This window comes from Panthera onca, chromosome A3 (assembly GCF_046562875.1).
Source record: "Panthera onca isolate mPanOnc1 chromosome A3, mPanOnc1 haplotype 2, whole genome shotgun sequence".
Classification (NCBI taxonomy): Eukaryota; Metazoa; Chordata; class Mammalia; order Carnivora; family Felidae; genus Panthera; species Panthera onca.
The window spans coordinates 133,829,087-133,842,828 of record NC_138341.1 but is presented as its reverse complement, the minus strand read 5'-3'; the positions used below and the strand labels follow the sequence as shown (position 1 = coordinate 133,842,828).

The window sequence follows — 13,742 nt, the reverse complement described above, 5'->3', positions numbered from 1 at the left end:
CTTAGCTAAAGTCTCCATGCCTCGGTTTCCACACATCTAGAAAGGAAATGACATTCGCAAGCTCTTGGGGTTTGGGCGAGGGAGACGTGAAAGGCAATGTCTGCAAAGCCCTTGGGGAGCATCCAGAGGGGAAGCCGTGACCTTAAAGAGGGAGTCAGTTTGTGGGGAGCTCGGAGCCCACGTTTCTGGGGCCCTGGCCCTGGAGAAGGCCTGACTAACTCTCAGAGTGGCGTTGAGTCATATCTGTCACCTTCTCAACCTGGCCTTCCCCAGCCGCCCGGGTCCACGAGGTCCCTCACCCTGTGATTCCCTATCTCTGCCCCGAGTTGTCCCTTCTGCATGCACTCATTCCACAAATATTTATGGAGCACGTCCTACGTGCCCAGTGCTGTTCCAGGCATTGGGGATTCAGCAGTGAACAGAACGGACTAAAAATCCTGTCCTGTGGAGCCTCTGTTTGGCTGAATGAACCCAGTAAGTAAAGAGTCGGATACATAGTGTCAGAACCTGCCAAGAACCCAGGAGAAGGATAGGCAGGTGAGAGGGGCAGGGACAGTCATGGGCTGGCATTTCAACAGGAGAGTTTCGAGGGCCTCCCAGGAGGCATTTGAGTTATTACAATTTGCAGTATTTCTTTTATTTGTCACGTTCTTATTGCCTGTTGGGTCACTGTCAACACCCACGCCCACTGGCCTCCACGGCAGCATAAGAGCCCCTGGGGGGCGGGGAGGGGATCTGTTAAGTGGTTCACTACTGTGTCCTTAGGGATCACCTTAGTCCCGGGAACAGTCACGCACTCCATACTTATTCATACAAGGGCAAGGGAGAAACCACCCTTCTAGCAATGGTCAGATCTTGAAAAACAATTCTGTTCAAGTGGAAAAATCCAGAACTGGCTGACAGCCCCTGGGGAGAATCTCATTCAAATACCTTCCAGGGCTTTGCCCACTGCCCACAGCTTCCCAGTTTTATTTTGGCCTTAAGGAAAAGCTGGGAAATACAAGTGGACCACGGAAAGAGGAATGCTGGGTGCCTAGATTTCACCAAGTGGCAATTGAGCTGCAAAGGCATGTGATTCAGGCTCACGGTGTTAGTTATTACGGGTGTTAATATATATATATATATATATATATATATATATATATTTTTTTTTTTTTTTTTTTTTTAATGTTTATTTATTTTTGAGAGAGAGAGAGAGCTAGTAGGGAAGGGGCAGAGAGAGAGGGAGACGGAATCAGTAGCAGGCTCCAGGCTCCGAGCTGTCAGCACAAAACCCTACATGGGGCTGGAACCTACAAACCGTGAAATCATGACCTGAGCTGAAGTCGACGCCTAACCGACTGAGCCACCCAGGCGCCCCTGGGTGAAATTTTTATCGTAATTTTAATTTCCTTCTGCAGCCGCCTAGCCCTGGAAAAACAACAACAGCGACAACAACAGCAACAACCAAACCAAAAAACCATCTAACTGAACCCGGGAAGCTCCCGAGTTGGTTACACCCGCATTTACCCCGGATGGAAGGCTGCCGAGCTAAGCGCCCCCACCCCCCCCCATTTAAGGTTGCCACCTTCCCGTTCGTTTCAATGCTGTGTGTTTTTCAAGTGACCGAGTCGTACCTGAATACAATCTTTTTTGTTACTGCCGAGGAGGTAACAGATTCAGCGAATTTGCATTTCTAGGCCCTCGTCGGGGCAGTTCCATGAATATCAATGCGCCAACGCTCGCTTTGTTCTCTGCGCTCGGCCCGGGACGTCGTCTTCCCTGGGCCTCCTTATTTTTGGCCCCGGGGAGGCCCTCCATTGTGTGCATATACCCTGATGTTCGGTCATTAGCCCCTTCCCCCCTTAAGGGACCTGAGGTTCTTCCAGTTTTTCCTGTTATTACAAATAAAAGATAAAAGGGGCGCCCTCGCGCACACCTGCCGGTCCGGAGCGTTTCTGCCGCGGACCGTCGGGGACGGAAACTGCCGAGTCACGGGGTCTGCTCAGAGTTTAGACTGTTTAAAAACTCTGCGCGGTGGTTGAAGTTGCAATACCAGAGCCGTCTATTATCTTAGCCTAAATAAATGCATACGTATGCGGGTTAATTTCCTCCTGGGAGTCAAAGGAAGACCAGGCATTAAGCATTCCTTAACGTCTGTTACTATTAAGGAGAGAGACACTGTTTTATCAGAGCCCAAACCTCCCGTCTGATTGCACGGCGATAACTTTGTGAGGGCCAAGCCTAAGGTATGGTAATTACAGGAAAAAATCCTGTTTGCTGGGGACACTGGGGTCAGGCCCCAGCCCGGCACATACACCGCGCCCGAGAGAGCCCAGCGTGTGGGCGCTTTTCTCCTGCTTCCTGTGTCTACCCGACTGTGGAGGGTGGATGGTTATCAGAGCCCCGTCGGGTGGAGGATGGTCGCAGCGACGAACGAGCAACGCTGGGTACTCGCCAACTCCCGGGTGCTCACTGGGAGGCGGCTGGTGGGTGATGGGACAGCTCTTGTCTACTGTGGACTTTCCGGGCCGGGGTGGTGGACCCTCCCAGAACTTTTGGGGCGGCACCTCTGAAGCTGGGTCTGTCTCTAAGGGGAGAGCTGCCCCTGTTAAGTTACACCCTTTCTTTTGAACACTTACCGGGCAGCAGGCTGAACGTTTGCATGCAAATGACAAGCATCTGGGGAGGACAAGAGCTGTCCTGGGCACCCTGTACTGTCAGGATGACACAGTTTTCGCACTCGTGCGGGGCTCCTGATCGAATAGGAAACATGGATTTAATATAAAAATCACACAAATATGTAGTCACAAAGTGTGGCGTGGGGGAGGGGGGGGACCCATCACTCCCAGCAAGAATGGCACTTGACCTACAAATGCACCTTTACTTGGGCAAATTCTGCCCCCTCAGATCTGGAAGCAGGGCACCGGACCTCTCTGCCCCTACCGCTTGTCACCTACAGAGTAGAAATAATGACCATAGCTTCACTGTACTGACCTGTGCCCGTATAATTTATCATCTACAGAAGAACACTTTTGAGAATCATACCAAGGCACTATTGATAATGAAGCCAGAAGGGTAGGCGTGAACCAGGTCTCCTGCAGGCAGACGGGGTGCGTGGCCCCCCCATTCATGCGGACCCACGCTGTGCACCCAGCCAGAGCCCCTGGATACATGCCTTCATCCTCGGAGCAGGAAGTACCATCCCGATTTTACAGATGAAGAAATGGAGCCTGGCCCAGAGAATTCACCTGTCCATATCCCCCCTGGAAAGTGGGTGGACGAGCCACGAGTTTTATGCCGGAGCCTTTGACTCCCGGAATCCAAGGAGGGAATTACTATACCGACATGAGGCTGAAATGCTTGCCTTTAGGGTTGTTTAGTTGCTGAAAGGTAATTGAGCTGTCTGGCCTGCAGGAGGTGCTTCAAAAAATAAGAACTATTATTATAGCGTAAATAGTGAGAATTGCAGCCACCGTGATCCTTTGGTTAAGCAATCCTGGGATCAGGCAAAAGTCACCACACTGCTTGTTCCAGGAAATGCCTGCTCCTGGGAGATAAGATGATGCCTCAGCTCTCACTTCCAAACCCCACCTCCCTGGCCCACCATTCCAATGCTCTTATGTCAGAAACTCTGCCCAGTCCCCACCTGTTCCTTGCTGTGCAAGACCCACTTCAAAATCCCCCAGCCAGGGCCCTAAAACCCTATAAATACCATCCCTAATTTTCCTAATTTGAGACTCTGTGGAAGCCAGTGTTGTCCTTTACTGCAGGAGGTCTAATAAACCCAGTTTTGCTTGATCAACAGGTTTTTCTGGTGGAATCAAAGTCTAGGAAAGCATTTGAAAATGTTTCTTGTTATTTCACTCAATATAAATCACTAAATGTGGTAGACGTGATCCTGCTCCCCCCCCAAAAACATTCACATCCAAACCCCTGGAACCTTGAATAAAGACACTTTGCAGACGTGATTACATTAAGGATTTTGAGATGGGGAGATCATCCCGGATTACCCAGGGTGGGCCTGGTGTCATCACAAGAATCCTTACAGGAGGAGATCAGAGTCAGAGTCAGGTGTGATGGAAACAGAGGCTGGTAACTTTAAAGGTGGAGGCAGGGACCCTGTGCCAAGGATGCAAGCAGCATCCAGAAGCTGGAAAAGGCACAGAAATGGGTCTTCCCCTAAAGCTTCCAGAAGGAGCCCTGCAACTTATTTTATTTTATTTTATTATTTTATTTTTGTTTTTTTTTTTAATCTTTAAAAAATGTTTATTTTTGAGAGAAACACAGAGACAGAGCATGAGCAAGGGAGGAGGAGGGGTAGAGAGAGAGGGAGATCCAGAATCCGAAGCAGGCTCCAGGCTCTGAGCTGTCAGCACAGAGCCCCACACGGGGCTCGAACCCACCAACCATGAGATCGTGACTGAGCCAGAATCAAGAGCCAGACGCCCGACTGACTGAGCCACCCAGGCACTCTAATCCTTTTCCAATTCTAAGTTAGTTCCATGGGATTCTTTGTAGCAATTCCTTTCTTCCGTTTTGGACCTCTTTTCCTTAATAGTAAGAAACATGGATCCCCTGGTTCTCAGTGTATTCATTTATTTTCCCAATCCCCTGTTGTGCAGTGAATCTCCTGAACCACTGGCCCTGACTCTCAGGCACCCTCCTTAAGTGGACACCACCCCCTGCTGGGCTGCCTCCCCACCCTGTTCCAAGGCATCTGCAGGAGGTCTCCACCCATTTTCTCCTATGTTCTACACCCTTAGTTCCAGTTGACGTAATGACACTTTATGTAGGATTTTTGAATCTATTGGACATAGTTTTTATTTCTTATAGTTTCTTCTCTGGTGTCACATCCAGGTAAATCTAGCCTCAGCAAAAGAGATGGGCAGTTTTCTTTCATTTTTTTAATCTTCTGGAGCCATACAAGGATTATCTTGGGTTTGGTAGAACTTTCTCTGGAAATCATTGGGGTCCTGTGCAGTCTCCACTGGCTGGATGTTAAGCTACTGGCACAAGTGGATACAGTAACGGATAATGTAATGGACACAGTAATGTAATGGATACAGGTTTATTGTAGTCCTCTTAGGTGATTCCAGAAGGTTCTATTTTCCCAGAAAATTGTCTATTTCCCCTAAGTTTTCACATATGTTGGTATCAGTCTGACTCACAGTGTTCTCTTATTTTTAACCCCTAGAGTATCTGTACTGCTCCTTTTTTCATTCCTAAAATTTCTATTTCCTTTTTATTTAATTTTTTTAAATTTAATTTTTTTTTAATTGACATCCAAATTAGTTAGCATCTAGTGCAACAATGATTTCAGGAGTAGATTCCTTAGTGCCCCTGACCCATTTAGCCCATCCCCTCTCCCACAACCCCTCCAGTAACCTTCAGTTTGTTCTCCATATTTAACAGTCTCTTCTGTTTTGTCCCCCCTCCCTGCTTTTATATTATTTTTGCTTTCCTTCCCTTACGTTCATCTGTTCTGTGTCTTAAAGTCCTCCTATGAGTGAAGTCATATATTTGTCTTTCCCTAACTGACTCATTTCACTTAGCATAATACCCTCCAGTTCCATCCACGCAGTTGCAAATGGCAAGATTTCATTCTTTTTGATTGCCAAGTAATACTCCATTGTATATATACCACATCTTCTTTGTCCATTCATCCATCGGTGGACATTTGGGCTCTTTCCATACTTTGGGCTATTGTTGATAGTGCTGCTATAAACATGGGGGTGCATGTGTCCCTTCGAAACAGCACCCCTGTATCTTGTGGATAAACGCCTAGTAGTGCAATTGCTGGACCGTAGGGTAGTTCTGTTTTTAATTTTTTGAGGAACCTCCATACTGTTTTCCAGAGTGGCTGCACCAGCTTGCATTGCCATCAACAATGCAAAAGAGATCCTCTCTCTCCGCATCCTCGCCAACATCTGTTGTTGCCTGAGTTGTTAATGTGAGTCATTCTGACAGGTGTGAGGTGCTATCTCATTGTGGTTTTGATTTGTATTTCCCCGATGATGAGTGATGTTGAGCATTTCTTCATGTGTTGGTTGGCCATCTGGATGTCTTCTTTGGAGAAGTGTCTATTCATGTCTTTTGCCCATTTCTTCATTGGATTATTTGTTTTTTGACTGTTGAGTTTGATAAGTTCTTTATGTATTTTGGAAACTAACCCTTTATCGGATATGTCATTTGCAAATATCTATTTTCTTTTAAACAATAAATGATATCATTGAAGTTTTATCTATTTGTGTTTTTTTTTAAGTTTATTTATTTATTTTGAGAGAGACAAAGTGCGTGAGCTGGGGAGAGGAACAGAGAGAGAGAGAGAGAGAATTTTAAGCAGGCTCCATGCTCAGTGCAGAGCCCAATGTGGGGCTCAATCCCACAACCCCGGGATCATGACCTGAGCCAACATCAAGATTCGGATGCTTAATAAACTGAGCCACCCGGGTGCCCCTATCTATTTGTTTTTATTTTTGGAGAGTCAACTTTTGGTTTGTTGATACTCAGAATTGATTCTAATTAATTTTTATTATTTTTTCATTCTCTTCTTCCCATTTTCTTTGGGTTTACTCTGATATTCTTCCTCTGATTTGTTGAATAGAAATCTAGCTCATTAATGTGCATTTAAGGGCATCTACCCCCCGCATAGGGACTTAGCTGCACCCACCAGGATAAGGAGGCGGGTTTTCATTGTTGTTCAGTTGTAATATTTTCTCATTGACATTATGATTTCCTTTTTTTTTTTTTAATGTTTATTTTTGAGTGAGAGAGAGAGAGACAGACCGTGAGGGGGGGAGGGGCAGAGGGAGAGGGAGACACAGAATCCGAAGCAGGCTTCAGGCTCCGAGCTGTCAGCACAGAGCCTGATGCGGGGCTCAAACCCATGAACTGTGAGATCATGACCTGAGCCAAAGCTGGATGCTTAACCAACTGAGCCACTCAGGTGCCCCTATGATTTCCTTTTTAACTCGTGAATTATTTAGAGGTTTCTCGTCACATTGCCAAGCGTACAGGAGGTTTGGGGGTTTTTTTATACAGTGTTCCATATAAACATAATAAATTTGAAACCCAAAGACAAAGTGAACAATGTGTCCTAGCAAAACTCAGGGATCCATTTCTTTTCTCATTTGCACCAAGGAAAATGTTTTAAACGTGTGCAGCAGGTGCATTTCAACATGCCTTCTACTCTGCGGTGTGGCAGTAACTGAAGCGTCAATGCCTGGGCCCTACGAAGACCTTTAACTGGCCCCGCAGAGATCGACATGGTCTAAGGTGGACACGAGGTGCTGGGGGGACAGAAAAGATGCCTCCTGGTTCCAAGGAACCTGGAGACCACGGGGACCAGGAAGGAAGCATTCAAGTTCATCATCCATCACATATTCAGCCACTGAAAACCTTTCTCCCACGTGCAGTCTGCTCTCTTCGAAAGGATGCCTGAAGTTACTGATCTTCGGGCGTGGTCAGAAATACTTCCGAGGACACACAAAGACAATGGCAGAGTCAAACAGGGACTTTCCCATCCACAGGGTTGAGGATGACATTAGGCATAGGCCGTGACATGGAGTAGCCCAGCAGCCAAACGCTCGGGAAGGCCAGTGTGTGGTTTGGGACCTGCCTGTGTTGGGGGTTCCGGCCCAAAGAGCCTCAGATGGCCTCTGCCCCCGTCCCCCGCTCCCTCCCCAGGCTCTCCCAGGACTCCCAGGGCAGATTTGTGTTCTCCATTAGTGATGGGGCTGCCATCATCCCTCAGGGAACTGGGGTATTTCCAGCGAGGGATGCCCCTACTCCTTTTCCCAAGGGTATACTGTTCAGGGGGTAGGAAGAAATCCCCGGAGGCATTCACGCTTCATACCTTCTTAATTTTGGAGGCTTCCTTCACGGGGTTCCTAAAGCAGGTGGGAGCTGGGTTGGATGAGTGGAGGAAATGTCTTTATTTGGGCACTGGGTTTGCATCAAGGCACTGAGGCAGGAGCGTCATGCCCCCCATTTTGTAATTTCCTTTCTCAAGAAGTGATGAGTGAGAAGAGAAGATCTCAATAACCTGTGAGACAACACGTCCCTCCTCATCAGCTCTTTATACCCACCCCCAAAGAGCTCAAAGCCTCTTCTTCGCTGTACACTTTAGTGAACATGAACCCAGTTTCTAGAGTTAGGCAGAGAAGGGTTCCTTTCTGGACCCACCACTCACTAGTCTTGTGCACCTCACGACATTTCCCTGAGCCTCGGCTTCCTCATCGGTAAAATGGGAATAAACCTATTCGCAAGGCTGCTGGGAAGGTTTAACAGGATAATAAGGTTATAAGGTGCCTTGTTTGGGGTGCCTGGGTGGCTCAGTTGGTTGAGCACCTGACTTGGGCTCAGGTCATGATCTCCTGGTTCTTGGGTTTGAGCCCCGCATCAGGCTCTGTGCTGATGTCTCGGAGTCTGGAGCCTGCTTTGGATTCTGTGCCCCCTCCTCTCTCTGCTCCTCCCCTGCTCGTGCTGTGTCTCTCTCTCTCAAAAATAAAAATAAACATTCGAAAAGTGTTTATAGAGTGCCTTGTGCCACGAGCCCTCTAAGAAAAAGGGTCAGAATTAGACAAAGGGTCACAACGGCAGCCACACAGTTTGCTGGGATGGAGAAGCCACTGAAACCACAGAGTGCCCTGGGCTGCCCCTGCCTCCAGCCGCGTCTCACTTTCCTCTTCTGTAACATGATGCAAAGTGACCAGTGTGGGGCAGGAGTTTTCCCTAAATGCCAGAAATTCTGCACAGCTGGGAGCCAGGAGCCCCGCTCACGCTTGCAGGTTCTCCGGACGCCTCTTCCACGGCCCAAAGACGGACTCGGCCCCCGAAGGGCCACGATCTCCATGATGTCTGTCCTCTCCGGCCTGGTTTCCGAACCCCATTCTGGGTGCCCACCTGGGGCCTTCTGTCCCCGCCCAGCGAACTTGCCTGAAGCCAGCGGAGCAGCAAACCCACATCCTGAAGTGGCGGCAGCCTTGAAAAGTCTTGACTTCTGCTTCCCTCTCTTCGTGAGGCTGTTTCTTCCTTCGTCTCTAAAATAAGGTCACCCTAATGCCCCCCAAGACCCTTCCGGTGCAAAACATCCAAACCACGGAGGCATCTTACTTTCTCGTTTTAAGGTAACACTGAAGAAAGATGCTGGAATTTCATCCTCAGAAAAACCATATCCAGCTACCAAACCAGGAGAGCTTATAAAAGCCTCTGATAACAAGAATCTATTTCTCACTGGGTCTTTACAGGGAGACAAGAGAGGGTGGCAGTTCCCACAATTCAGATAAGAAACCTGAGTGGGGCCTGGGCGGCTCAGTCAGTCAAGCAACCGACTCTCGGTTTCGGCTCAGGTCACGATCTCACCGTTTGTGAGTTTGAGCCCTGTGTCAAGCTGTGCTCTGATAGCATGGAGCCTGCTTGGGATTCTCTCTTCCTCTCTCTCTCTCTCTCTGCCCCCTCTCCAATTAAACATTGGGGGGGAAAAAAAAGGAACCTGAATCCTCTTTGGTTATATGTCTGGGGATGGTAAAACCAAGACTTGAACATAGACCTTTAGACCCCAGACTCCGGTGGGGCCGCGGACCGGGGTCCAAATCCTGACTCCTCCATTCCAGGGGCCCTGGAGTGCAGGATGGGAAGTGTGTGGTCCCTAGGTTTGACCACAAGATGGCAAGCTGACTCAAGGCATTGCCATTACTGGTGGAAGCGGGTGGGTTATCCGGTATCACAAATGTGTGTGACACTCTCAGCTGATCATTTACTTTCTGTCTCCGGGCCTGGATCCGGCTTTCCAGAGGCTTGCAACCAACAAAAAAGAAGGAAATCAGATCAGGTGGTATGTTTAATTTCCAAGGGGCTTCTCACCATACTGAGAGTAAAATTCATAAGTTCAGGTAAGACCCGGCCCCTTGTCCCTCCTCCGACACTTTCTCAGCCAGCTCAACCGACACCTTCGGAGAAGGGGCTGTGGTCGCTCCAGGAACCCTGCTTCCTGTCACTCGATGGCCCCACGGCTCGGAGAGTGGGTGCCACACCTGGTCTGTTTGTGCTGCTGGAATTGGCTGGAGGTCGATAACGTAAAGCCTGCAACTCCTATTTGGGAGTCATTTCATTCATTCCCTCGTTCGTTCGCTCGATCGTTCCATTGTTCATCAGTTCATCAGTATTGATCCAGCCTCTGCTAAGTGCCAAACGCTTGCAGTTCAAGTAATAGTGATGCCACAGGGCATCGAAAATTGCCACAGCCAGCCTCCTATTTCATTAGACACCTCGAGGCATCCCAAGTATCAATAATGGTAATAATAATGTAAAGGCAACAGAATTAGCCAAGGATGTATTGAAAATTCCAGAAGGTGGCGTTAGTGTGATTTCATATGCGAAAGGCAGAAACCAATTCTATAACACGTCATTGGAACAAAAGACCACCCGTCGGGGAAAAAGGAAAAACCTGGTTTCTATAAAACCCAGGTAAGCATCTTTTTATGTGAGCAAAGTATAATTTCATTAATCAAGTCTCTGCTTTGAGTATTTCATTTATTGATGACCTGTCACAATCAGCTGATCACATTAGTCACGTATCAGTAGACTTTTGTGTGTTTCTAGTGCTATGTAATTATTTATATTTAGATGCGATCCTTACTCCTTTCCACTAAGCTGTAACAAAGAAGTCAAGTAAAAATGTAAAAATGGTGTGTTTGTTTATGCAAACCCGGCTTTCTTGATCTCTCCTGAGGGAAGAGAGGAGATTATGACTCAGTTTTTTAGCCTGATTGGATTTTGTTTTGTTTTCAGAGGATGAGTCAGAGAAGGCTTCCTGGAGGAAATGACATCTAAGCCAAGACAAGGACAGAGGGATAAGTAGGAGCTAACCAGACGTGGGGAGTAGGGCAGGGTAGGGAAGGGTACCCAAGAAAGAAGCAGCAAGTACGAAGGCCTGGAAGGGAAGAACATTCCAGGACCTGAGCATCTGTCCCCGTATCTGGGACAAGGAGGGTGCCCTGCCCGGGGGTTGGCGGTGGGGGGTGTGGGGGGGAGTGGGGCAGCCCTGAAGGTGAGAGAGGCAGGGAGGGGCAGTGTAAAGTCTTAAGGATGCCAGACTTCACCTTAGGAGCAGTAAAGAGCATGAAATGGTTTTAAGCAAAGGACTGACCTGATTCAACTTTCGTTCTAGAAAGATCTCAGCAGCAGCTCAGAAGGCTCAGAAGCCAAGGCTGGCAGTCACGTAGGACATGGCTACAGGTGGGAGCTGCTGGGGGCCTGGCCTAGGGTAGCCAAGTGGGGGTGAAGAGGTGGGACCGGAGGGGCATCTGCACAGCAGGATGGGAGTTGGAGGTGGAGGGTTTCGGGGCAGGACCCCAGGGATGCGGCCCCAGCCACCTGTCCTGCAGGTGAGGAATCCTGGGGTGGAAACGAGCGGAAGACAGCGGAAAGCTTCGTTCTGGACACGTGAAGCGTGGGATGCCCCAGGGATGTTCCCTGGAGGGTGTCCAGCGGGCAGTCGGTTGTGAGGGGACAGCAAGACGGGACCCCCAGCCCCTAGATCCCGGGGGAGAGCCACCAGAGACCGGCCCTGCAGAAGCCAGCATCGAGAGGGCCGGCAGGGGAGGAGGCAGTGGTGAAGGCAGGGGAGGAGGCAGGAAAGCAGGGAAGGAGTTTCGGGAAGGAGACCGCGGTCGGCTGGGTCAAATGCACCTAAGAAGCCCCATGACAGAGGACCTGAAGGCATTCATGAGACCGGTGGCCCTGGCAGGGGCGAGTTCGGGGGGCTAAGTGGGCAGGAGAAGGGTGGGAGTTGAGGAAACAGCGGCGGTGGGTGTAGACAAGCTCGCTTCTGAAGGGAAGCAGAGGAGTGTGGATGGACGCTGGCCGGGTGCACGGAGGTCAGAGGGTTTCTGCCCTTGTTAGTGTGGGAGCAGCTCCGTGGCTGATGAGGCGGTAGGAGAGGGAGGGATGGATAAGTCAGGAGGCGAGGTGGAGAGAGAATTAAAGGCTTGAAGTCCTGGAGCGGGTTGGAAAGGGCGGGCCCGGGGCCAAACGACTGGCCTTGTGTAAGAGCGGCTTGTATGTTTCCTCCATAAACCAGGAGAGACAAGGGAAGGGAACACACAGGGAGGGGCAGGAGGGGTGACCACAGGACCACACCCCTGGGCGCTGGAACCGGGGAGCGAGTCTCTGGGCAGGATGCGGCTTGTCTCCAAGGTCTGAGGCAACTGGCCCTGGAGTGCAGACCCAACCCAATGCAAATGCCCTGGCTCCCCCGCACCGGGGTTGGCAGCCATGGGCTCCCTTCCCCTGAAGCCTGAAGCCTGCGTGCAGGGGGAGCTCCACCCAGCCCGAGGCGATCCAAACAGGGCTCGGAGAAAGTCGTTACCAAGGGAATTCTTCGGCAATACCTCAGGTCTTGTCTCTGCAGAGCGGAGATGAGTAATTGACACAGGGCCCTAATCTTCTCTTAATCCTGGGCAGCCCACAAGCCTCACGCCGCCCCTCCTGCTTCCTTACCTACTCAGGAGTCCATGACTTAGCGTAAAGAAAAAGGAAGGGAGGGAAGTGGGGAGGTGGGAAGGAAGAAAGAGGAGAGAAAGAGGAAGATTCCTTAATGTCGATGAGCTTTTTTTTTTTTTTTTTTTTAGTTTATTTTGAGAGGGAGGGCGTGCACAGGGGAGGGGCAGAGGGAGAGGGAGAGAGAGGATCCCAAGCAGGCTCTGTGCTGTGTAGAGGGCCTAGAACCCACGAACCGGGAGGATCACGCCCTGAGTCAAAATCAAGAGTGGGACACTTAACCCACTGAGCCACCCAGGTGCCCCCTTAACGTCGAGCAGCGTCAAGGGGAGAAGTTACTGAATGGCTCATCGCGTCCTCCCAGGCTGAGGCTCGGGCTGCTGCTCTCTGGCACGAAGGAGCCTCGTCCCCAACCGGGCTCACTCGGAGGGCAGCACTAGGGGAGTCCTGGCACAAAGCCTGCGTAAGTCAGCTGGAACCATAAGTCGGGAACAGCTCTCACGACTGCCCTCCGTGGGCACCGAGGTCAGCTGCTCTACGTGCGTCCCAACAGCTCCGAACCACCCTTGTTCTGCAGGTGGGGACCCAAGGCTCAAAGAAGATAAACGCCCGGGCTTGCCCGGCAGTGAGCCGCAAATCCAGAACCTGAGCGTCTCCCAAGGCAGGGAGGCAGGGTGGCATCGCGGTTGCAGGAACCCTACTCGCTGTGGGATCTGCAGAGGGTTGCAAGGACCTACCTTACGGGCTTGTTGTAAGGTTCAGATGGGCTCGTATTCACAAAGTACGCAGAAAATGGAAGTGCTGTGTTCTGTTTGGCCATTGCAATTTGGGGGTCATCTCACCCCCCATCGCCATCAGCACCCCAATATCAAGGCAGTCCAAATAAGCATATAATCTGAATAAAAAGGGTGAGCCTCCTTAGACTCTGCTTCAAACCAAATGTCTCCATTTCAAGTGGATTTCCACTCCTAACCCTCTTTCTCCTTCCTGCAGAATTTCACAAGCCGTTGCTCTATTTTTTTTTTCTTTTTGGTTGTTATGATTATTTTTTATTTTTTATTTTATATTATTTTATTTTTATTTTACTTTACTTTACTTTATTTTACTTTATCTTCATCGGGCTCTGTGCTGACAGCTCAGAGCCTGGAGCCTGCTTTGGATTCTGTGTCTCCCTCTCTCTCTGTCCCTCCCCTGCTTCCACTCTCTCTCTTTCAAACATAAATAAACGTTTTTATTTGTTTATTTTTCTTTTCTTTCTT

At 49.6% G+C, this 13,742-nt stretch overlaps 2 long non-coding RNA genes across 2 annotated transcripts; both read left to right on the top strand.

The window, feature by feature from the left end:
• The first annotated feature begins 1,984 nt into the window (after window positions 1-1,984).
• LOC132688082 (uncharacterized) lies at window positions 1,985-3,784 on the top strand. The gene is made up of 2 exons (XR_009614404.3): window positions 1,985-2,228; window positions 3,005-3,784. It is a non-coding gene; the product is annotated as an uncharacterized LOC132688082 (long non-coding RNA).
• Window positions 3,785-9,771: 5,987 nt separating this feature from the next.
• Window positions 9,772-13,432, top strand: LOC132688080 (uncharacterized). The gene is made up of 4 exons (XR_009614403.2): window positions 9,772-10,449; window positions 10,774-10,839; window positions 11,153-11,220; window positions 13,061-13,432. It is a non-coding gene; the product is annotated as an uncharacterized LOC132688080 (long non-coding RNA).
• Window positions 13,433-13,742: the final 310 nt, after the last annotated feature.